At 35.1% G+C, this 24,623-nt stretch overlaps 1 protein-coding gene across 1 annotated transcript in view; it reads right to left on the minus strand.

The window, feature by feature from the left end:
• The window catches only part of kek2 (leucine-rich repeat, immunoglobulin-like domain-containing kekkon 2 protein), an 88,349-nt gene extending 65,643 nt beyond the window's left edge, over nt 1-22,706 (minus strand). Inside the window, exon 1 of the mRNA XM_073966127.1 lies at nt 22,667-22,706. The gene's annotated coding sequence lies outside the window, so the exon portion shown is untranslated. The remainder of the gene's footprint in view (nt 1-22,666) is intronic.
• Nucleotides 22,707-24,623: the final 1,917 nt, after the last annotated feature.

Here is a 24,623-nt window from a genome sequence, read left to right on the forward strand (position 1 = left end):
AGCCAAAGTGCATGATATGGTATTAAATGATCGACGAATAAAAGTGCGTGAAATTGCCAATATCATGGGCATCTCAAATGATCGAGTCCATTTAATTTTGCATGAAGAACTACAGATGAAAAAGCTTTCTGCAAGATGGGTGCCGCATTTGTTAACAGTCGATCAAAAACGCATAATAATGAACATTTCTCAAGCTTGTTTGGATCGTTTTAAGCGAAATAAAATGGATTTTAAGCGTCGTTTCATAACTGTTGATGAGACATGGATCCACCACTACACTCCAAAGACAAAAGAACAATCCAAACAATGGACTGAAGCTGGAGGAAGTGCCCCAAAGAAGGCAAAAACAATTCAATCGGCTGGTAAGGTTATGGCAACGGTTTTTTGGGACTTCAAAGGTATTTTATTGATTGACTATCTGCAAAACGTTAAAACAATAAATTCAGAGTACTATTGCAACCTTTTGGATCAATTAAATGTACAAATTCGAGAAAAACGTCCTGGCTTACAACACAAAAAAATAATTTTTCATCAAGACAACGCACCAGCGCACAAGAGTGTTTTAACAATGGCTACGAGTTGCTTGACCACCCACCTTATTCTCCTGATTTAGCTCCCAGTGACTTTTACTTGTTCCCAAATCTAAAAAAAATCCTTGCTGGCAATCGTTTTACCTCAAATGAAGATGCAATTACAGTTGTAAACCACTATTTTGAAGACCTTGAGAAAAACTATTTTAATCAAGGGATAGAATTGCTAGAAAAGCGTTGGACTAAGTGTATTGAAGTTTCAGGAGATTATATTGAAAAATAAAAATATTTTTGAAAAACTAACTATTCTCTTTCATTGATAGGCTAAGAATTTTCCGAACCGCCCTCGTACTACATTTTCTTTTGCTCCATTTCGATGGAACTTGCGGTTTTCAAGCAAAATCGCGAAAACCTAAAATAAACCTAAAAATGTGAACATTGACCGCGACTTATTTAAAAATCCCTACATCGATTTTTTCTTTCCTTTGCATTTTCTTAACTATGGACATTGCTGTTTCAGAGTTAACAAAAACATACCAGATGTAAGCTGTTTTCACTTAAAGTTAGTTAAGGCGCTCCGTGCACGACATTGTTTTACAAGGAGGCGATACAGTCAGTCCATTGTCCCAATTTTAACTTCAATATCTCAAAAATGGTAAATCCTAGGAAAAAGTCATAAAAGTCAATCTGGTAGAGAATTTTCACTGCTACAACATTTTCTGTATGCCTATTACGATAAGGCTGGTGGTATCCAAGCAATATTGTTAAAACCTAAAAAAACACAAAAATATGAACTTTGACCGCGATTTATTTGAAAATCCCTCCCGCGATTTTTTTTTTGTTTTTTGATTTTTCTCATCAATGAGCATTATAGTTTCTGAATCCGCAAAAACTTCCAGGTGTAAGCACCTTTTATTTAAATTTAGTTAAGGAGCACTGTGAACTTAGTTTAATGTAATTTAATATTTCCTATTGAAAAAAGACTACTAAAACAAGTATGAACGACGTTAAGTTCGGGGCTGGGGCGAACTTTTTATACCCCCTACCATCACTGTATTGAAGTAAATATGAACAATTAGTAACTACTAAGCTCTCCTTGGAGAAGAATAATATCTTAACTGATGATAATCACTTTATACTGATAATTTTCTGTGTGGAGGTTTTCCACCAATTGGGATTCCAAAATACGAAGTTACATCCACTTCAGGAGGAAAATGTAGCAACACTCTTTTAAGGAGCTGATCGTAGCTGTTTCAATCCTCTGACTAAATAAACACAAGACCAAATTACGGCATTCTTGGTTCAAAAATTTGACAAAATCCCTCGAAATACATAAAACTGGGCAATACCGGTTCATGGGGGTTAGACCAAAATCTACATATATGTATGTACATATATGGATAGTTTTTGTAAGTAAGTTGTCTATCTTCTGGGAACACCAAATTCCAATTAACAACCAATTCGGTAGGAAAATGTGACTAAAATCTTCAAAAAATCTCAAATCGGTTGGTACTCTTATATATGGCCTTTGGCAGGACGTATGCTGTCTGATTTTTTGCAAGGGATGTTTTGTACCTGTTATAATGTTTTGTACCACACATATAAAGACATATAAAGACATATCCCAACAAATATCTGGTGCAAAGCTTTATACCCCTAGCGAAGACTAAATACCAAATTAACACAAAACAAAACACCGAAAATTGGGAGGAACCGTTCTATGGGGACTATAGGAAGACGTGGACATATACCGACAAATTTAAGGTGGAAAGTTGTATACCACTTAGGAAGACCAAATACAAAGTTTCAGTCATTCCGGTGGGATATTGAGGCCACAACCTTCAAAATGCCGAAAATCAGGAGGTACCGTTATATGGGGTCTATACGAAGGCGTGGAAATATACCAAGAAGTTTCACGTTGAAAGTTTTATATTCCCTGCGAAGACTAAGCACTAAATTTCAGACACTTCGCTGAGATATTGAGGCCACAGTCCCTATACCGACGAATTTCAAGTGGAGTGTTTCATACCCCCAACGAAGGCTAAATACAAAATTTCAGCAATTTCGGTGTAACAATGAAGCTATAACCTTCAAAAATCCGAAAATAGGGAGGTATCGTTGTATGGGAGCTACATCAAAACGTGGACCAAACATCCTAGGAGTACTTGAACCTTCTTAACCAAATTATAAAGCTCTATCTAACAAAATGCGAACTGTACCTTGATTTCAACAGACGAGCGGACGGACGGACATTATTATATAGACTTAAAATTGTATGCTGATCATGAATATATATACTTTTTAGGATCTCCGACGAATATTTCGATGTGTTACAATCGGAAGGACAAAATCAATTACACCCTCCATATTATGGTGGAGGGTATAAAAATGTGAAAATCGGACATACGTAACATATGCAATTTGAAAAAAAGGGTTTTTTTTGATAAGATTTTGTATATACCCCATATGAAGGTACTTGGAACCTGGTTTTTATACCCTATACCACTATATGGAAAGGGTATTATAAGTTTGTTTTGGGAAAAACTCATGTAACACCGCAAAATATTCGTCGGAGACCCCCAATGTGGTATTTTGAGATGTGTGTCCGTCCGTCCGTCTGTCCATTATAAATTGTAATCAAACTCCAGGCGCAATTATGGACCAATCGTCACGAAATTTTGTATAGAGGTCGGGTTCAGACCAGAATAGATTCCTATTTTTGTTGGAGATGATCGTGAAATATTTAGTGGGTGAAATGGATCAAAAACATAATTTTTATCCAATTTTGTAGCGGCTCTGTAGGTGCCAATAATAGTCCGATCAACGCGAAATTTTAAATAAGGTAAGAGTATATGACAAAGAAGATGCTTGCTATTTGAGATGGCGATTTTGAGATGTGTGTCCGCCCGTCCGTCTGTATATGACGTAAGAGTATATGACAAAGAAGGTGCTTGCGATTTGAGATGGCGATTTTGAGATGTGTGTCCGCCCGTCCGTCTGTCCATTATTAATTGTAATCAAACTCCAGTCCGCAATTATGGACCAATCGTCACGAAATTTTGTATAGAGGTCGGGTTCAGACCAGAATAGATCCCTATTTTTGTTGGAGATGATCGTGAAATATTTAGTGAGTGAAATGGACCAAAAACATAATTTTTATCCAATTTTGTAGCGGCTCTGTAGGTCGCAATAATAGTCCGATCAACGCGAAATTTTAAATAAGGTAAGAGTATATGACAAAGAAGTTGCTTGCGATTTGAGATGGCGATCAGATAATATTTAGAGGGTTAAATAGACCACAACTTTTGTGTGAAAATTGTGAAAATTTTTTAATATACAGCTTATACCTTTGTTCCTGAAAAACTCATTTCTCCCTCGTGCATTACATTTGGAAGACGATCTCTTGACCTTTCCATTTATGTCAATTATGTTGATGTATGTGATCAGATAACAGAGTTACAGCCTAAAATATCCAATTTTTTGTTTGTAGTGTAATCATAAACACGCTATAGGTCGCAATTATAGCTCAATAGTCACGAAATTTTGCACGATGTAAGAGTTCAGGTTGAAGAAAATGCCTATAATTTTGCATGATGATCTGATATTATTTAGCGGGTGACATAGACCATAACTTTCGTATGAAAAATATACAAATTTTATTTTTGATCCATATTTTAATTCCTGGAGGGCCTATACCGGCAAAGTACATATGGAAAAATAACTACTGACCTTACCCCTTGTGCAAATTGCAATAATGTGTCTGCTAGATAACGGGCCTACTGTCTAATATACATATAATGGGTTTTGTGTAGAGAACCACAATGTCTTCCCATGCTACAAATTGTCTCTATTATGACAGCGAAATTTTCAGTTCAATTGTCCAATTGGATGTTTTATACAAATATTGCAGCATGGGGCCCCCTCGCCACCTATTTACACAAAATTTGCAGTAAAGGGGATACATACAAAATACGACCAAAGATGTGTCTCATCGAAATAGTGGTTTTAGACCCCAAGTGTTTTTGGACGAAATTCGTTTCAGACAATTTGGAGTCGATTTAGCCCTATCCGTTCATTTGTCTCTTACTGTCAAGCTGGCTGGTGCGCACAATAGCTCTCGAACGGATCTACCGATTCGAACCAAGTTTTATACTTCGTGATATTTTGCCCAAACTTAGTTTAAGTTCAAATATAGGCTATATATGTCCACACCTCCCCCACAAAAGTTCAAATTGTTTTCGAAAAATTGCGTGAACCATGACTGGCGAAGTGAGCAATCGATCGATAGATGGGCCGAGACTATATCGGTCCACACCTTCGGGTACATCCCACACAAAATTCGGAAAAGTGAAATTTAACAGTCCTCTTGAATCGTTTTGAATTGTTTCAGCAGATTGTCCTTGCGGTCCCCTTTACGATCGTACAATTGCAATAGCAATTCCATACTTCCTGAGATTATGGAAACCTAAATAAAATGGCAAAACCGTAAGATAACTATCAAGGGGATTTTCTGGTTGGTCTAAACTTTGCACATCGTATTATTTCATCCAGTCATGCATCAGGTTGGAATATGGACTATATTAGTCCCGTCCTTCGAGTACCTTCGACACAAAATTTGGGAAAAGTGCAGTTTGAGGACTCGTATCGGATCTATTTGAATTTTTTGAGGGAGGTTCTTTTCTCGGTCCCTATTGCAACGGTACAATTTTTCCGGGGTAAGTCCATACTTCCTGAGATAATGGTCCAAGGGAGGGACAAGGGAGCCTTCTCTTTATCAATGGCTTAATATGAAGCTATTGATAGCTGTGTTCCAGAACTAAAAAGTTTTTACAACTTTTACGACTTTTACACATTTTACTCCAAAAACCGTTCCCGTACACAAAAAAGTTGTAAAATGTTCACTTCTCTTTAAACAAAAATGGCGCTGAATGACGCTCTCTTTAAAAACTTTTTACACGACAAATTTGGGCGAGTAAACAAATAGTAACATGGTTGCCGGCGTCTGATTGGCTGATACGCCGACTTTGACATTTGTTCCAGTTTTTTTGACGTATTTTCCATTTTTCCGTTCCCGAACTATTTCAAAAAACTTTTGTGTGAGAAAAAAATGTTTGCAGTTCTCTCTTTTACGAGTTTTACCATTAAAAAGTACGGGAACGAAGCTGATATGTGACCTAGTTTTTATCGCCGAGTCGGAACGGCGTGTCCTACGTTGCCACTTGTAGAGACGTTTTTCATGGCTGACATACTCAGGAAATATCGCCAACATTACAAAGGGGTATTTTGCCACCGTTGAAAATTTGATGTGGCCAGGCCTAGTTATCAAACCCGGACATTCAGCGTCCAAGGCGGTTGCACATATCTAATTCATAGAGGTTGTGGTGTAGGGTATCACATGGTCGGCCCGTCCGACTACAGCCTTTGCTTACTTGTTTATTTACAGCGATGTCTCATTGTTTAAAATTAAGTGATAATTTTCAGTTAATATATTCAACTTCTCCTAGGAATAAGTCTGGAAGTGACGGAAGAGCATAGTACTTTCCATTTGACTTTAATACAACACAAATACCGCATAAATATGGGGACTATGGGAAAACTTCGATCTATCTTGAAAATAATTATGGCTACATTGCTGCCAATTCACTACGAACTTCTCAGATCGATATGTTGTATAGAAATATTTTATTCCCACTTTCCATATAAACTAAATCACAGTCCGCTGGATGGACTTGGATTGAATTTTTAATTGATGATAAATTCAAGATGTTACCTGTCGAAAAAAAAAAACATATATGAGATACATATCTCCAAGCTTTAAAAATTACATCATCCTTGAACTACTGAACCACTTTACTACAGACTATGTAAAAGAGGTAGCCCAAAAATAAAATGTTGAGCAGTTGAAACAGAGAAAGTATCACGGAATCATGCCAAAGCAATTTTGAATTTTAAAACTACTAAAACTTTCAGTTACATTAGAATGTATTCTCTGCTCAAATTAACGTTACATATTACATTCATTAATGGCCTTGCTTATTATTTCAAGAATTCTTTTTAATTACTGATTAAATATTTAGAGAAAAAACTCATCAATTATTTGTTGGCAGGACACTATTAAAAAGTAGTTACATCACTTTAGCGTTGTAGTCTTATTTTCAGCTATGACCTGCAGCTGAGTTTACACGAATAACATTAGCACCTGGCGAAACAGAACAAAAAAAAGAAGAACATTCGTTTGTTGTACATCCATCCTCTTTATATAAATCATTAAGGCAGAACGGTACTTCAACAAAAGGGAAAACAATAAAAACGAAATCTCTTCAAATAATTGCAATTTAATGATAATTAATACCTTTTAATCAGATTGCCATTCTCTTTCTACTTTTGCGCAAAATGTTGTTGCTTTTGCTTTATCTTATTATGTTCTTTGTCGGCCGACACTAGTTAGTTTCTTTCTTTTCTCTCATTTACGTCGAAACAATTTTTATTTAATAATTTAATTTTATCCTCACTTTTGTCTTGCCCATTCCCTCCTACACTTGGCTTCGTGTTGGTACTTTGTAAAATGCAGCATTAAACAAAAAAGAAAAGCTCAGTAAAAACTTAATTGTGCATAATAAATAGTATAATCAAAAACGTTGGAGAAGTACAAAAGAGAATGGCAACCAAAGATTTGAACACAATTACACGAGCTACCGAACTCGGTCAAAAACAAAGCGTAACAATTAAGAACAAACACTTTTTTCAATGCCTTTATGAAACGGTGTTGTTGGTTGGGAAAATTTTTGAAGACATGGTGGTGTGGATGGTTTGGTAGGAAATTTTGGGGATAAAATATTGATGGAAGAATAAGTTACACTTGCACGAATGGACCAAAATAGAGTTTTATACATGTGTGTCATATGAAGACGAGTAAGGGTTTAAATATTTTTTTAAAATAATTTGTAGAACTATTTGATACAATTTTTTCACATTATGCAAAAATTGATCCAAAACCAATTATTTGTCCATCCATATTTCACCTTAACTATTTTCAACATTTAACTTAAAAAATTGAACCCCTTTTTTTACGTATTCCACAACCTTAAAAATATAAAACTTTACAATTTCCCAATACACAAGTGATGACTTGTCATTTAAATCCCATCTCTCGACTCATTTAAATGTCTGCATTGCCGCCCATGCTGTGTCCTTATCTGGGGTAAAACCATTTTATAAATCTTCAGACATACAATTAAGAACGAATGAAATTGCGAACAAAAGCAAAATGATTAATAGTGGAAATAAGAAAAAAAAACTCGAATAAAAGAAAACTGAACAAAAAATTAATTAAAGTGAAAGTATGTTAATCGTTTGTTCAACACACTCACTCCCTCACAAACAGACACCCACACATACGCACACACATACAAAGGCATTAACAGTAGACTAGATAACATTAATGAATGGAAACAAAACTTAGAACTACAGCTTGAGAAATGATTAAATTTTTCCAATTCTTTTTTCTCTCTATTGTTGCCTTTTGTTTTCAAGTAGAATTTCATAAGATCATTATTTTGTAGTGTGCTTGATTTTAATTAAACTTTAATTCAATTGAAGTGTATTGTTAACAAATGCTCATAAAAATAGAAATAAAATCAATAAGCTTCTACTGAAAGTGGATAAATTTCATTTGGTGATTATATAAAGGAAGCTAATTCTCGTATTCGGTTGCGTCCACATTTGTCAATGTGATAATGTAATTACATCCATCAGTGTTTCTGTATATTTAAATCAAACCGTCTAATTACGAGGGTTGCACGATAGCTTTCAGGCCTAGCAATGAAAACCCGAATATTTACCATAAAAAATAGCTTTATTGTTTTCTTAGTAGTCCCCAGCATGTTTTATACACTGCGATTGAGACACCTCCAAAACATGGTTTTACAACAGCATCTTCTGGGGCGAAAATTGTTGACGACGCCTTCTGTCTTGATGTGCGGAAATCAAATGAAGTCATTAGGTCCCGAGTCATGTTTGGATTGATGTGTAAGAGCTCGCATTGTCATGGTGCACAATGATTCGTCTTCTTTTGTTCGTATTTCGAATTTCTCAGGAGACCTCAGGCAAACAAATTGTAGTGGACCACCCAGAATTCAAAGTGCTTCTTCCATGAATATCTTTCGTTGAATTTGGCTCACCCTCGAAGACCCACACGGTCGATTGCTCTTTTGTTTCGGACTCTACGCATAGATCCAAGATTCGTCCTCTGCGACAATCTTATACACGTGGCACAGTGGTTTAGAAATAGATTTTCCTACCAAAACCCCAAGTTTTTGTTGTCACCGATTGTTAATTTCTATATGGGATTCGATAGTAGACATATTGAAACTACGGAAAGCAAAAAAAAATAGAACAAAATATTGGAAGGTATGGGCGTGGCGAGCTCCTAAAGACGAATAATGTTTCCCAGTTTTGGAAATATTTAATTTTTGTAAATTTCTGGAGAAAGAAACAGCTATTTCTTAGAAACTATAACAGATATTATGTTCATTGTTTTTTGTTAGGTAGGTAGGATTGTTGCCTTTAAGAGTCGTTTAAATAAATTACCGCAGCGTTTACACGAAGGGAGCTATTTTATTTTTCCTTAGATACTAAATTTTAGTGAAATTCCATGTTTTGTGGACTAGAATTTTTAAGAACAGCTTGGAACAAAGTTCCTTTTTCACAGAATGATGCCCGAGAGTGTGTGTGTGTCGTTTAAATAAATTACCGTAGCGTTTACATGAAGCGAGCTATTTTATTTTTCCTTAGATATTACATTTTAGTGAAATTCCAAGTTAGTGGATTAGAATTTTTAAGAACAGCTTGGAACAAAGTTCCTTTTTCACAGAATGATGCCCGAGAGTGTCTGTGTCGTTCTAATAAATTACCGTAGCGTTTACACGAAGCGAAATTCCAAGTTTAGTGGACTCGAGATACTCGAGAGTGTTCTTTTTCTGCCCATATATACTTTTAGCCCGTCCAGTTCCGTCTGTTTAACACCATTTTTTGAAATTACATAGGTAAAAATGTGCGTTGTTTCTATACCGTTTCCCACATAAATTCTAGTTGTTTTCACCCAAATGGAAATTTTTTAATACATGAGTTTTTTTAAGAGTTTTTCAATTTTGAAAAAAAAAATTCAATTTTTTGAAAAAAAAAATCAACATTTTTTATAGCCTTAGCATTTATGCTAACGAGGGTATATACACTTTCATACGGACAAAATGTGCCTCATCGAAATAATGGTTTTAGACCCCAAGTATGTTTGGACCAAATCCGTTTCAGAACATTTAGAGTTGATTTAGCTATGTCCGTCCGTCTGTCTGTCCGGCTGGCTGGAGCGCACGATAACTCTCGAACGGATCAACCGATTTGGTCCAAAATTTTGCTTTCGCAGTATTTTGTCCAAGATGGGTTATATAGGTCCATTCCTTCCGGTACCTCCCCCACAAAAGTTCGAAAAGGTGCGGAAATTTTGTGCGCACGATAACTCAATTTTGTCGGTACTTTGAACGCCGTGAAATTTCTACCAGACTTAAATAAAGTTTCAATATGGGCTCAATCGGCCCACTTCTTCGGGTACCTCCCAGTTTAGGACCTGCTCTCGAATCCCTTTGATTTTTGCTGTAACAATTTGTATTCACTGCCCCCCATACGACGGTACAAGTTTCATCAGGGGAGAGTCAATACTTCCTGAGAAAATTGTCTGAAAGTTGAAAAAAGCCCACTGTGACACAGTGTGTAGTGGTTGGAGCGCAAGATAACTCTAGAACGGATTTGCCGACTCTATTTAAAATTTGACCGTCGTAATATTTTGTCCAAACTTAGTTTAAGTTCAAAGATAAACCACATCTGTCCGCTCCTTCAGGTACCTCCCCCACAAAAGTTCAAAAATGTTCGGAAAAATTGTGCGCACGATAACTCTTGATGGGAGTGACCGATTTGGTCCATACTTTACACATCCTAATATATCTACCAGATATAGATCAGGTTCGAATATGGACTATATTTGTCCACTCCTTCGGGTACCTCTCACACAACATTTTGGATAAATTCACTTTAACCCTGCTCTCGAATCACTTCAGTTTTTGTTTAAGCAACTTACATTCGCTGCCTCAATTACGACAGTAAAAGGTTTTTCAGGGGCAAGTCCATACTTCTTGAGAAAACAGCCCGAAAGTTGTAAAAAAACCCTATGGCACCATATCCCAGCAAAAATCCTCATTACAAACCTCCTTTCCCACCCATTATTTTAACAAGGGCATGTCGCGCGAAATTTCTGGTTATTTTGTAACCACTGAGATAAGTAGATACTGAGTAGATTCTGACTACTTATTTCAGTGGTTACAAAATAAACAGATATTTCGCGCGACATGCCCTTGTTAAAATAATGGGTGGGAAAGGAGGTTTGTAATGAGGATTTTTGCTGAGATGTAGTGGCTGGAGAGCTCGAGCCGAATACTGCGTTCGTCCACACTTTGGATATTGTAATATTTCTTTTACCTTCCGGTACCTCCCTCACAAAATGTCGAAAATATTCGCTAAAATGGTACGCGCGATTTTTCATAGATGTAGCAACTGATTTGGTCCAAACTTTGGATCCCTAAATATTATCGAAACTTAGTTTATGTTCAAATTTGGGCCCAATCTGTCCAATCCTTGTGGTACCACCCAAACAAGTGTTTAACATTTTGTGTGGTTTTACCGAAAGTTTTCTTAGTGGTCCTGTTTACAGCGATATTATTTTTTTCGTAGCCTTGTGTGATAAAAAAGTTCTATCTATCGATATCCCCGCAAATTTTTGAGCTTTAATCCTATCCATACTTTTGTCGGTTCATACACCGAACATTTTGAAAACCCCCCTAAACACATACGTTTTTTTGGGAAAAAAAGTATTTCAATCCACACAGGCTGGGGGTATATCTCGGTCGGCAAAGCCGACTGATACTTTTTTACTTGTTTTTTTTTTTATTTGTCAACAAAGTTTTTCATTTGTACCAGTGCGAAACATTCGTTATCTTACAGAAAAAAAATTAAATAACTTTAAAAATTTGATTTTCTACCCAAATTCCTCAGGAGCCGCTTAATCGATTTTAAAGAAATTTTAAGTAACGGTGTCAGACCTCTCTAAATAAGTCCTTAATCCAGCTAATCCAGCAATGACAAATGCGGCTGAGCTGGTTTCGGACATTGATGGCGACAAAGTCTTATGTGGTTTATTAACTTCCGTCAGTTTACTTAAACTTACTTTACTTTTCCATTTTGATTAGTCATGAAATATTGACAAAAAATACTTCAATAAAATGCTTTAAATTTTCTAATAAAAACAATATTGACCCACTTAAAATTTACAAGAGAACCATCAATTTATAAATGAAATGAAAACTTATCATATCAATTTCAATTTCAATCCATCACATAACACTTTACTCAAACCAATGCAATTAAGTGGCAGTGATAGCTTTCTAAGTAATTTAAAATAACGATACAAAAACTATTCGTTTTTTACCGTTTGTTATATAAAAATACTGACACTTTATTTACGAAATTTTAATTAATTTATTTTTGTTTATAAAAAAACTCATTCACTTTCAAAACTAAAAAACAGACCACACGAAATAGCCTTCAAATCCGTTTAAAACATTTGATATATGTCAATTTATTTTAGAAAAATAATTCCACTTAAAAAATAGAATTATTTTGATGTGACGTTCCAATTTAAGAGAAAAACACACAAGTAAATGACAGATTTCAAATTGATTGCCGGTCGTTTTTTGTTGGGCTTGTTGGCGGCGAAAAGAGGAAACGAAACAAACAACTTCAAAATCAAATGCAATTCAGTTCAGTCGATATGCAAATTGATTAAAGTGTATTAGTGTCACAGGCATGGCAGGCAGGCATACTGTCAACTAAGCCGCCAACTAACTCCAACAACACCCATCACAACAACTCATAGACAACAGATGTTGGTTGTTTGCAGGGAAACTCTGTTTTTGGTGGCAGTGATTCTGTGTGGGTTGCGACGACTATACGGCTATCTGGGTTAATGCTAAATTAAGATTGACAAATTCCACACAAACAACCAAAATGGAAATGGAAAAAATAAAAATAATCGCTTTTGTCACAAATATCAGAGGACAAAAACAAATTTAGTTTAGTAAAACATTCACACTTCAATCATTGCGATTTTTTCAAGTGAATTTAATAAAACAAAACTTTATTGGAGAATTCACACAAGCAGAAGTGTGGAAACAAATTGCTATTTAATTTGCTCATCAATGTATTAAAGTGGCAATGGTGATTGTGACATACACATTGCAAGCGTTTAACTAATGAAATAGTTTTTAAATGGAACTCCAATATTTAATTACCTAAATTCGAAAAACGAGAAACTTTATTTTTTTAATGCATTCGGAGTCTAAATTTCGCCACCTTTCGTAAACTTTTCACCCAAAAAACAATTGGCCTCAATTTTCATTCCATACTTTTTTTCTTTCCATCCTTTTTAGACGAAAAAAACTTTAATTTATCTGCTGACTTGATGAACAACACAAGACATTGTTGCTGCAACACCTCCCACAAACTTCTCAAAAATGCTGTAATTTATTTAAAGAGCAAAAAAAGGCGAGGCGTTGATAATTACTTTCCAGCAGAACTATTCGACGACTAATTTTTGCAAACAAACGACGAATAAATTCCAGGACAAACAACATCAAAAGAACATCCAACAGCTACACCAGCAAAAGACTCTACTACCAACTGAACTAAAGTTATGCAAGCTCATATCCTGCATACAGCTAGTTGTTGAAAGAACCGACTGAAGTGTGCATTAACAACAACAATCTTAGAACAAAATTATGCTAAAGTTTGTTTTCCCACCATCAGCACATTTTCTCGCTACCATTTTGCCTGGTTGTTTGTTTGTTCGATGCCTCGCAAAACTCTAAACCAACAAACAGGGCAAAATTTTCTTCGTATTGCTTGAGTTAGTTTTCGACATTAGGCTTAATGAGTCGCTGCGTGTTCGAGTGTGAAAGATATCTTGGAGCTATATATACGGCAGTTTACACCATTTCGCTGGAAGAAAGGATGAGCATATTCTTTTAATTTTTATTACCGTTTTTATAACCTCCATCGTAGTATGGCGGATATATTAAGTGTGTCTTTTTGTTTGTTACGCATTGTATAATCATTTACGAACCTTTAAGGTACATATGGAAATTTCTAAAAGAAATCGGACACTTTTTCAAAATACCGAAAATCAGGAGATACCGTTCCATGAGGGCTATAACAAATCCTCGATCTTTACTGACAAAAAAAAAAGAAAAAGTTTTACGGCTCCAAGGAATAATAAATATGAATTTTAAGCCACTTCAGTGTAATAATAAGGCCATTTATGTAGGATAACGTGGCTAAAACCCTGAAAATACCAAAAATCCCCCAAAAGAAAATTTAATTCTAAATTGTATACATTTTTTGTGATAACGCGGCTGCTATATCTAAGCGTTGACCGATATAATCCATTGTCAATACCAAACATCTTAAATATTGCGAGCTGTATCTCGATTTCAACTGATGAACGGACGTCGGCCGACCTGCAGACGGCCAGACGAATATGGTTGTATTGACTTAGAATTTTATGCTAATCAAGAATAATAATACTTTATAGGGTCTTCGACGAATATTTCGGTATGTTATAAACGGAATGACAAATTTAATTATACCCTCCATATTATGATGGAGGGATGCCTTTTCAACAACCGTTAGTACCACAGCAATAGATAACTTCGTCGTGGAACCATTTATCAGTAGCTGAATAACCACCATGCTGCAGATTAGATCCATTAATGTCAACCTGATAAATAGCATGATATCACATAAATTGAACAACTCCACATGGTGGGGTGATTTCGGTCCTTCTTATTAATGCAATCCTAATCAAATTTGACCTCATGGGTATTATGGAGATTGCATATGCGGGCAATGTGGTAGTACTTGCCTCTGATTTGTTTCCTTCCTTGCTGAGTGCCATAATAAATAGTGCCCTGAAATCGCTGGATTCTTGGGTCATAAGCAACGGCGTAGTGAACCCAGGGAAAACTTAGATGACGCTATTCGCTACAAAAACCAAACCCCTATCAAATCACGCCAAATGCTTAGGCATTACCCTATACCCAAAACGTAACATGGAACATCGTCCTTATAAAGCAAACGTTGCATAGTATACCACTGTGCAACATTTTTAAGGTGATCTTGTGCAAACAATTCGAACTGAGGATTTTTTGAAAGTACAGGCCTAATCGACAAGAAACCCTAGTTGGGTTTTGTTGTGTCAGATCCAGCTCGGATTTTATGGCCCCATCTAAACATGGTTAAATATTGAGTTTTTAAAAAAAAAATCGGGGCTATATCTCTGAAACCAATGCGAATCTTCTTCTGACATCTGAAGCAAATTTTCAGATAAGGACAAGAATAAAATATTTGGAGAAATAATGAACTCGAAAAACTACATTTATTGCCTCAAATTTCAGAATATATGCAAAAATTCCACTATTTTTATACATTTTGCACCGTATCTCAAAAACCGTTAATTTTTTCTAAATATTTTCTTTTGGAAAAATATTCCCTAGAGTGTAATACACAACTCTTCAAAACATGTCATTGTTGTAAAATGCCTCTATGCCGTTGTTTTCAGTAAATTTTTCAATGACGATTTAATAAAAATGTCAATACTGTAGTGAAATCCGAAATGCGAGAATAAACTGTTGGTGTGAACTGTGTTTGAAATACGTGTTGTAAAAGATATGATGCAATATATGCTGAAACAACATGAAGTAAGCATTTTAGAGTTTCGGAATGTTCTAAAGAATTGTTGAGAACTTTATTTGGAAGATTTTTGCAAAAAGTTACTTGGTTCAACTCCCAATAGTTTAGCTGATACTGACCAGAATTTCAGCAATTATGTAATATTTTCTATATTTTATAGATTTTGATGCTCTAGATGGAGTTTTTCTTATGTGTGTAAGTTCTACTAGTTTAGGGCTACAATATTGCTAAAGACAGCAAGGCCAAATTCCTATTCGTTTCCGAGATAAAGGCCTGATAAATGCAAAAAGGTGTAGATTTAGCCCGGTTTAGAAGAGGCCATAAAATCCGAACTGGATCTGACAGGACAAAACCCTACTAGGGTTTTTGTAGTCTAAATATATGCTTTCAAAAAATGCATACTAGAAGTTGTTTGCATTTTCAGTGTTGCATATTATACATGTGGCAAAATGTTTGGAAGCCTTTGGGATCTCAAATCTAAAATGGTGTTATGAATGTACAACAGCATTAATGTGGTGGTCTACAGTAAAAAAACATAACAGGAAAAAACTATACCGTATGCAAAAATCCGTATGTATCGAGATGACAGGGACAATGAGGACTTGTTCGGCTGAAGTGATTAATAATTGATGCATATTCTGCCAATAGATATACACATCAAAGCAAATGCGGCTTGCAACGCTGCAAGGCGTGCTCTAGGAATGTCGAGAGATGTAGAATGTGGACATGTCTGAGTGATTCAGAATTTACCGCAATAAATGCTGGTTACTGCATTCTTGCACTTCCCCTTGATCAGCATTTTTAAGTAAATGTTTCAAGCAGAAAAGGATGGAACAACGGATAACCACAGAAGGGTCACGGCATCAAGTTATATATAGACGGCTATAAGATGAGTTATGGAAACGGCTATATCCACGGAGATACTAGACGTAAATATTTGTGTTTTACTTCTAGAACATCACACATCAAACACAATAGGAATTTTGTCGGAAGCTAAGAGACGCTTATAAAAAAATGTAAAAAATTGTTAAGTTAGGGTGTCTGACTAGAGTCGTTTTTACATCGAACCCACGCCAGAAAAAACTTGTTGGTAATGAAAAAAAAAATAAGGGAAACTATCCAGATCAGGACACTCCTCCATAGAACTTCCAAAGGCGTCAATTGCAACCAACATGGGAATAATTAAAGGGGATATTCTCAAGTACTATATATCACACGACATCGTGGTGTAGTGGTAAGCACGTCCGCTTTGCAGTCAACAGGTCTGCGTTTCGACCCCTGACCAGAACTTCAAAATTTTCGGCAGTTACAAAAACTCTCAGTGTAAGGCTGGCTCAAATTTACTGAATATTTCAGCCACAACTCTACAAATTAAACGCTGTTTGGACCCGGAGATAAATAGTAGGTTCCATATCAGTGAGCCAATATGAATCGCCATACTCTCATTGATATGAGAGGAGTCTCCCATGTCCTTTGGGGATGTTGTGGGAACATGTGTACAGACTGAAACATTCCTAATGTCTAAATCTACATGGCAATATTACAAAATCAAAAATACAAAGCTCCTGATCAGTTAAAATTGACGGAACCTGGCATGACTTATTGAGGTGTAACTGGTTAATGGGATACTGGAGGCCATGCAAAGCACCCAGATCTGTCGTATAACGAACAGTGTCCCAGCTGCAGAAACGTCAAAGAGGAAGAAACGATTAAACATCTTTGTTTCAGCCCTGCACAAATACAACGAATATTTACAGCTCTACGAATCGCCTTCCATCATCATCGCTGAGATAATCGAAATAGGTAGACCTTCTGAGATTTCCTAATTCATCAAGATGGATATAATTGATATTATATTTTAGCGGAATAGCAGTCATTGGACTAGTGGCGTGGATTTTCAAAACATTATATTAAATACATATATTATAGTCCGGTCAAAATAGACATGCGTATAAGGGGGAAATAGCAAAAATTCCCACAAAGCTGAACTTTGGTGGAGAGCTAGGGTTGGCCATTAGAAGCAACGTCCTAAAAGTCCCCATCGATCCCAAGTGTGCAAAACAAGTTATTCGGGGTCAAAGGTCATTTTTGGAGACATTATTCGGTTTTTTTAATTTTTCTCAAAAACGGTAATACTTAGCAAAAGCCCGCTAAAGTAAAAGTTGTAGATTCAATAATTGTCTACAAGATTGGTCTTTATGATTCTTAAAAAAGACTTACCATTTTCGAGATATCTCGATCTAAAGGTCAAATAAAAAATTAGCCGCGTAAGTACATTATGAGGCGAAATGGTTAAAGTAAGGACACTATGTGTTAGATACTTCCGTAAGATTTCAAACGATATCCACTTTGCAGTAATCGGTTCAGTAGAACCGGGTCTAACCCTGTTTTTAAATTTGGCCTTTCGGGTCTAATAACCGGCGAACCGGATCCGCAACCGTTGAAAATTATACATATCCGTAATCAGCGCAACAAACCCTACCTTCGGACAAAACTTGAAAAAAATCGGAGAGTTTTCGTTGGGGTCGTTCCCGTTGGGCTTTCGATTATACATGTGGGTTAAATGGGCTATTTTTGCATAAAATGACTCTAACATTGAATAACTCTACTAAACACACTCCGATTTTGTTGGAATTTTTTTTAGTAGATAGCTATAATTTCGCTCTTCAAGAAAATATATATTTTTTGGGGGACAGACCCGATTACTTCGCTTATTTTAGCCGGTTCGTTTGAATATGTGCATATTTCCCTTACAAGTGCATAAAAATCATGTGTTTTTTTAGAACAGCTATATCTCAAGAATGGTTCCTTCTAAGAAAAAAATTATAAGGGTCAAACTTGTAGATAATTTTTCTGTCTACAATATTTACTTTAGTCACTTTTTGATTAGATCAACCGTTTTCAAAAAAATAAATCCGAAAACCTAAAAACCCTTAAATTTTGACCTTTGACCCCGAATAATTTTTTTTGCACACATGTGATCGATGGGGACTTTTAGGACGTTGCTTCTAATGGCAAACCCTATCTCTCCACCAAAATTCAGCTTTGTGGGAATTTTTGCTATTTCAATGTCTATTTTGACCGGACTATTAATTGAAGCTACGAAGTTAATTCACCATGTAAACATACCAATCTTTAGGCATTAGCTGGCAATCACACTAAGAAATATGGATATGACAATATATAATAGAGTTATTCCAAATTCATCACATGTTTTATCCAGAAATTCTTTACAGCCACAATTTTCTTTGGAAATGGTGTCATTATTTACGCTGAGTTTTTTTATAATTGTTCTTCAAAATATGCCTAATTATCAAATGAAGAAACATTCCTTGGAAAAACAACAAAAACTTTCGCTGGTAACAACAATGAGACTAGCAATAATGATGATTATGTTATACTGATGATGACTACAACATTTGGTATCCTCTATGAACCAAACCCAGCTTCAAAATAAAAAGCTAACACGACGAACACCATAACCGATGGAATGGAAATGTTAATATAAATGACATTTTTATGAACTTTGCCAAAAAACAGTGGTATTTGTATACGTTTCGCCTTACATTTATCAATATAAATTATATCACATAATTACGGCATAATATAATTGAATGAAAAATTAGAGTCATTGTCGGCATGTAAAAACATAATGTTCTTTTAACAATGGAACCAAAAAAACCAATGTGGGAAAATGTATATTGTAAAAAATTACTCTGAAGTAATTGGTGTTGAAATGAAACTTTTTAGATGTTTAAATGATATATTTTGTTTATAAATTGAATGGGAATATGTTAAAAATGTTTAATGCCAACGGCGACGTTAAGGTTTTATATTGCCATATATGAAATCTGCATAATCTATTACAGTCTACAAATATAATAAAAATTTAAAAAAAATTAACTTAAAGTGTTTTATTTATAAAAGCACTAAAAAAACTAGAAAATAATTTTTCGCTTAGCCTCAATAAGTATATTCTTCTTAAATAAAACGCTTTCCGCTTATTTTAATTTAATTTTGTCACCATTTTTAATTTAAATGAAAGCGGTTTATTTGACAGATTTATAAATAAAACACTGTAACTTATTTTTTTTTAATTATTTTTATACCCTCCACTGTAGTATGGAGGGTAAATTAAGTTTGTTTTTCCGTTTGTAACGCATCATTTGCGACCATATAAAGTATATATTTTCTTGATCAGGGTAAAATTCTTAGTCGATCTATTATTGTCCGTCCGACCGTCCGTCCGTCTGTGGTAATCACTCTAGAATCCACAAATATGGAGATAGAATGCTAAAATGCTTTGGAAGATGCGTATTTTGTTTGCAGTCAGGTTAAGTTCAATGATGGGCTATATTTTTGAGGTCACGTTTTGGTATAGCCCCCACATAACGGTACTGCCCGATTTCAGTTATTTAGTTATTTGACATTTAGGATTCCTAGTGATCAAAAAACTTATATTCCAAAAATTATGGGCATATGTCTATATTTTGGTATAGCCACCATATAATGGTACCTCCCGATGTTCGGTATTTTCACAAGTTTAGCAACAATTTTTAACCGAACTAGCTGTAATTTGGCATTTGAAGTTCTCAGAGGCCACGTAATTTCTCCACCAAAAATCGTCAACATTGGTCCATGTTTTGGTATAGCACCCATATAATGGACTCTTTCGATGTTTCGGTATTTAGAGGATTGTAGTTACAATGTTTAACAGAGCTAGCTGTAATTTGACATTTTAGGTTCTCAGTGATCACGAAACTTCTTCACAAAAAATCGTTAGCATAGGTTCTTGTTTTGGTATAGTCCCCATATAACGGTACTTCCCTATTTTCGGTATTTTAAGAATTTTAGCTAAAATTTTTAGCCGAACTAGCTATAATTTGACATTTGTGGTCACGAAAGATCTTCACTAAAAAATCGAAATCGTCAACATAGGTCAATATTTTGGTGTAGCTCCCATATAACGGTACCTCCCGATTTTCGGTATTTTGAGGGTTTTAGTTAGCATTTTTAACCGATATAGCTGTGATTTGACATTTGAGGTTCTCTGTGGTCACGAAAATTCTTCACTGGAAATCGTCAACGTCCCGATTTTCTTTATTTTGAGAATTTTAGATACACCTTTCACCAAAACAGCGGTAATTTGACATTTGAAGTTCCCGCACCCCGTATATATAACGGTAGTGGTCACAATACTTCTTCACAATAAATTGTCAGCATAGATTCATGTTTTGGTATATCCCGCACGTAACAATACCTCCGCACATAACAATACCTCCGTCAACGTAGGTCCATGTTTTGGTATAGCCCCATATAACGGTACCTCCCGATTTTTGGTATTTTGAGGATTTTAGCTACAATTTTAAACAGATCTATCTGTAATTTGACATTTGAGGTTCTCAGTGGTCACGAAACTTCTTCCCTAAAAATCGTCAACAAAGGTCCATGTTTTGGGAGGTACCATATAACGGTACCTCCCGATTTTCGGTATTTTGAGGGTCTGGGATACATTGTTCGATGGAACTACCCGTAATTTGACTTTTGAGCTCCTCTGCAGTTATAAAACTTTTCCACCAAAATTTGATAAAGCCCCATAGGTGTTACCTTCAAACTGGCTAAACACATTTTTTAAAATTAAATTAGATAATTTAGGCATTTGGGGAATTCATGACCGAAAAATTGTTCCACCTAAAATTGTGAAAGGAAGCTAACTATTCCATTTTCATTAAGACTATTTTATGGTGGAAGGTATAAAAAATTCGGCCCGGCCTAACTTAACGACATTTTACTTGATTATTTTTAACTTTTCTCTAAGTTTTAGTTTGGCTTGTGGTCAGCAAATTAATTCATTTATTTTGTTTTTAATATTATTTTTATTTTGCGATATTTCGGTCATCTCCGACAACCATCATCAGGGATTTAATCTTTACAAATAACAAATCACATTCTTTTATATAAAAACATTAACAAAAAATGCGCAAAGTGGTCTGTGTCTGTCTTGTAATTCATCCGATTTTCTGCCAGAACATTTATTATGTGGAGCATTTCTAGCATAAATCGTCGCTTGTCCTTATTTTCGTGAGTTAAAATGTCCACATTTTTAAAGTTAGGAAGGAGTGTGTCCTGTAAGAACACAATGGGCGGCAAGTGCTATTTTTATTCCATATGTCTGTTTTTTACTTTCTGGTCAGACTTATGTGCAACTAACCTAGTTTTAAGCTTGTATTTTGTTGTCCCAACATATATATATGGATGTCGTTTTAACGTTTGTGTAATGCAATGCAAATTTTGTTGTCCCAACATATATGTATGGATGTCGTTTTAACGTTTGTGTGCACAAACATATATGTTTGCTTACAGCGAGTGACTTCAGAGAAATTGCCCAAAATGCTAATAAATAAAAATTTTCAAATGATTTTTTGTGTGAGGTTATTTAATTGAATCACCTTATATATAAAATTGTATTTTATATTAAATTAAAACCCATCAAAATACGATACATGGGTACATGGTTGTGAAAAAGTCATAACCCTAATGTACATATCGCTCATTTACTTAAAGAGTGGCATAACACAAACAAAATATTTTTTGAGTTAGCAATTTCTATTTTTTCTACGACTTCTTCTTTTTCTTGTGTCAAATTTTCATGTTGATATCTCTAATACCATAGACAGACGGCAACGTTAATTTGAATTAAGATGCGTATTTAATTTTAACCTGACAGACGACAGTTTCTGCATTTACTAAATAGCTGTTTCCTGGTAAACAACTGTTTTGTTGTTGTTTACAATGCAAATTGTGTCTCAGAGCATGAATATGCTCTCTCTCCTACATGAATATGGGCTCTCTATTACAGCATTGCCATATTGAAATACCTAAATTCAATTTAAATTCCCTTTGATTTTGTGCATTAAGATGTGGATAATGCACGAATTAATTTGCTGTTAATGCAAATTACCGCTGCCGTCTATCTAGGGTATAAAACTCAACAAGTAACAGATTATTTATTATTTTTATTGTTGGCATAAATAAAAAAAAAACAATTCAAATCATGGTTAATAATTTACACAAAAGTTTAGCACTAATGTCTGACTAGCTACTTGTAAAAGATGGTCCAAGTAGTTTCTTTTAATTTCACCCGGCAACTTAAAACGTGTTATTCTCGAAGCTGCATTTTTTAAGATGTGACACTCTTTAAATAAATGAGCGATATGTAAATTAGTACTAATTATTTTTAGAATCCAATCATATTGAGCATTAAAAAAAAATTTTAAATTACTCACCTAAAAATTGTATTTTAAATCAGCATTGGTTTTAATTTTTCTGAAATGAAATAGCCACAAACGGGGTATTATAATTAAAATATTTCGATTATTTTATACATCAGATTAAACAAAAAAAAATTTTACTTTTATGGTATGTATTGGAATAGTATCTGCTTATAGTCAGTCATCTCTTAAATACACAATCAAATATCCAATTATAAAAATGATTATTTACATGAATTAATAATTAATAACACAGGATGACAAAAACACAACTGCGACAACAACATCATAATAATAAAAATTGAAATGATTGCACTTCACAGTTTTTGCAATAAATAAAAAAAAAACAAACTAAATTAATGATGGTAGGAAAAACAGCAAACTAACTTCAACTTCATGTGCATAAAATAAATATTTCACAAATGTTGAAAACCAAAAACGCTTTGACTTCTTTTTTTAACAAAAAAAAAGTGTCACAACAAAATGCAACGAACGTGCAAATGAAAAACATAAAGTAAATAAACGCACAAATCGAATCAAATTTAAAATTTTATAAAATCCACCAATAACAACAAAAAAGTGTAAACAACATCACCACAACGCATTCGAATAAAAACTAAATTTAATATGCCACATAAACGATAGTCTAACCACAATACGAAATGCTAGTGTTGGGCAATCTCGTTCATTAAGCGGATCGATCTTTTTCATTCCGTTCACCAAAAAGATCCGGATCTTTCACTTCGTTCGTTGGCTCTTTTTCGTTCAACAATACATTTGACTGTGTTATTTTCTTTTGAAGTCGTTCGTTCTCTGCTGCATATGACTCCGTCGTTCTTTTCACCGAATCGTTCTTTTGAAAATGTTCGTTCACGAATGACACATTGTGTGCTAATGGGGGTGGTTTTGTTTCTGGATCTGATATGAAAGAACCAGATGAACGAATGATGCAAAAGAAAGATATGACCGAGATGTGCTGTTACTGAGCGAGAGTAGCTCTCTGAATCATTGTTTGTTTTGTGTGGGAATTTGTGCTGCTTGACTGCAAAACCAATGCATTTGTTTTTTTTTTTTTGCTTGCTTGTGTGCTTGTGTGTATGCAAAGCTAATGGTGGTGGTTTTGTTTTGTAAGGAGCAATGACTCGGTCATCGGGGATCTAAATGAACGATATAAAAGAATGAGCTGGATACGGATCCGTTCGTTCTTTTCACGGAATCGTTCCTTTGAACCGGTTCGTTCATGAACGACACAACTCTACGAAATGCCAGCATCAACAACAACAACAGCAGCAGCAAGATGAACCGCAACATCATCAACAGCAGTCGCAGCCGCAGCCGCAGCAACATCATTACCCACAACACTCCCTAGTTACAACAACAGGAGGCTCACAAAAAAACGAACATTTAGGGCACATAAAACTCTTAAATTATGACAGGAATATGTAGAGGGGAGGAAGGGCCCTCCAACAAATGAAACTCCCATCCAATCCACACTGGGGCTACCAAATGTGACAAAAAGAACAACATCATAAAAAACAGCATTCTCAACCAAAACTATAAATGACAAGAAAAAGATAAATTTTGGTAAAAAATCTATGTTCATTGGAAATGGGTGTGGAAGGGTGCAATGGGCATTCAACGTGTGTATGTGTGCATGTGACTGTGTGCTGTTGCTGATATTTATGTGAACAATTTTTTGTTTGTTTGTACAAATTAATTGCATGATATGCAACTGAAGTTATATGCATGTACTGCATACTACATAAAAAGGGGGCCACAGATAATCTGTTCTAGCAAACAAATTAATGACACAGCTATATACGAGGGGTAGAATTTGAAATTATTCGAAAAGTCCAAGCCACATTTTTATACCCTACACCACTATGTGAGGAGGGTATTAAAAGTTGGTTTTGGCCAAAAAGTTTGTAACGCATCGAAATAATGGTCGTAGACCCATACATATATATACCAA

Source organism: Musca autumnalis, unplaced genomic scaffold (genome assembly GCF_047663935.1).
Source record: "Musca autumnalis isolate F117 unplaced genomic scaffold, ASM4766393v1 scaffold_2, whole genome shotgun sequence".
NCBI lineage: Eukaryota > Metazoa > Arthropoda > Insecta > Diptera > Muscidae > Musca > Musca autumnalis.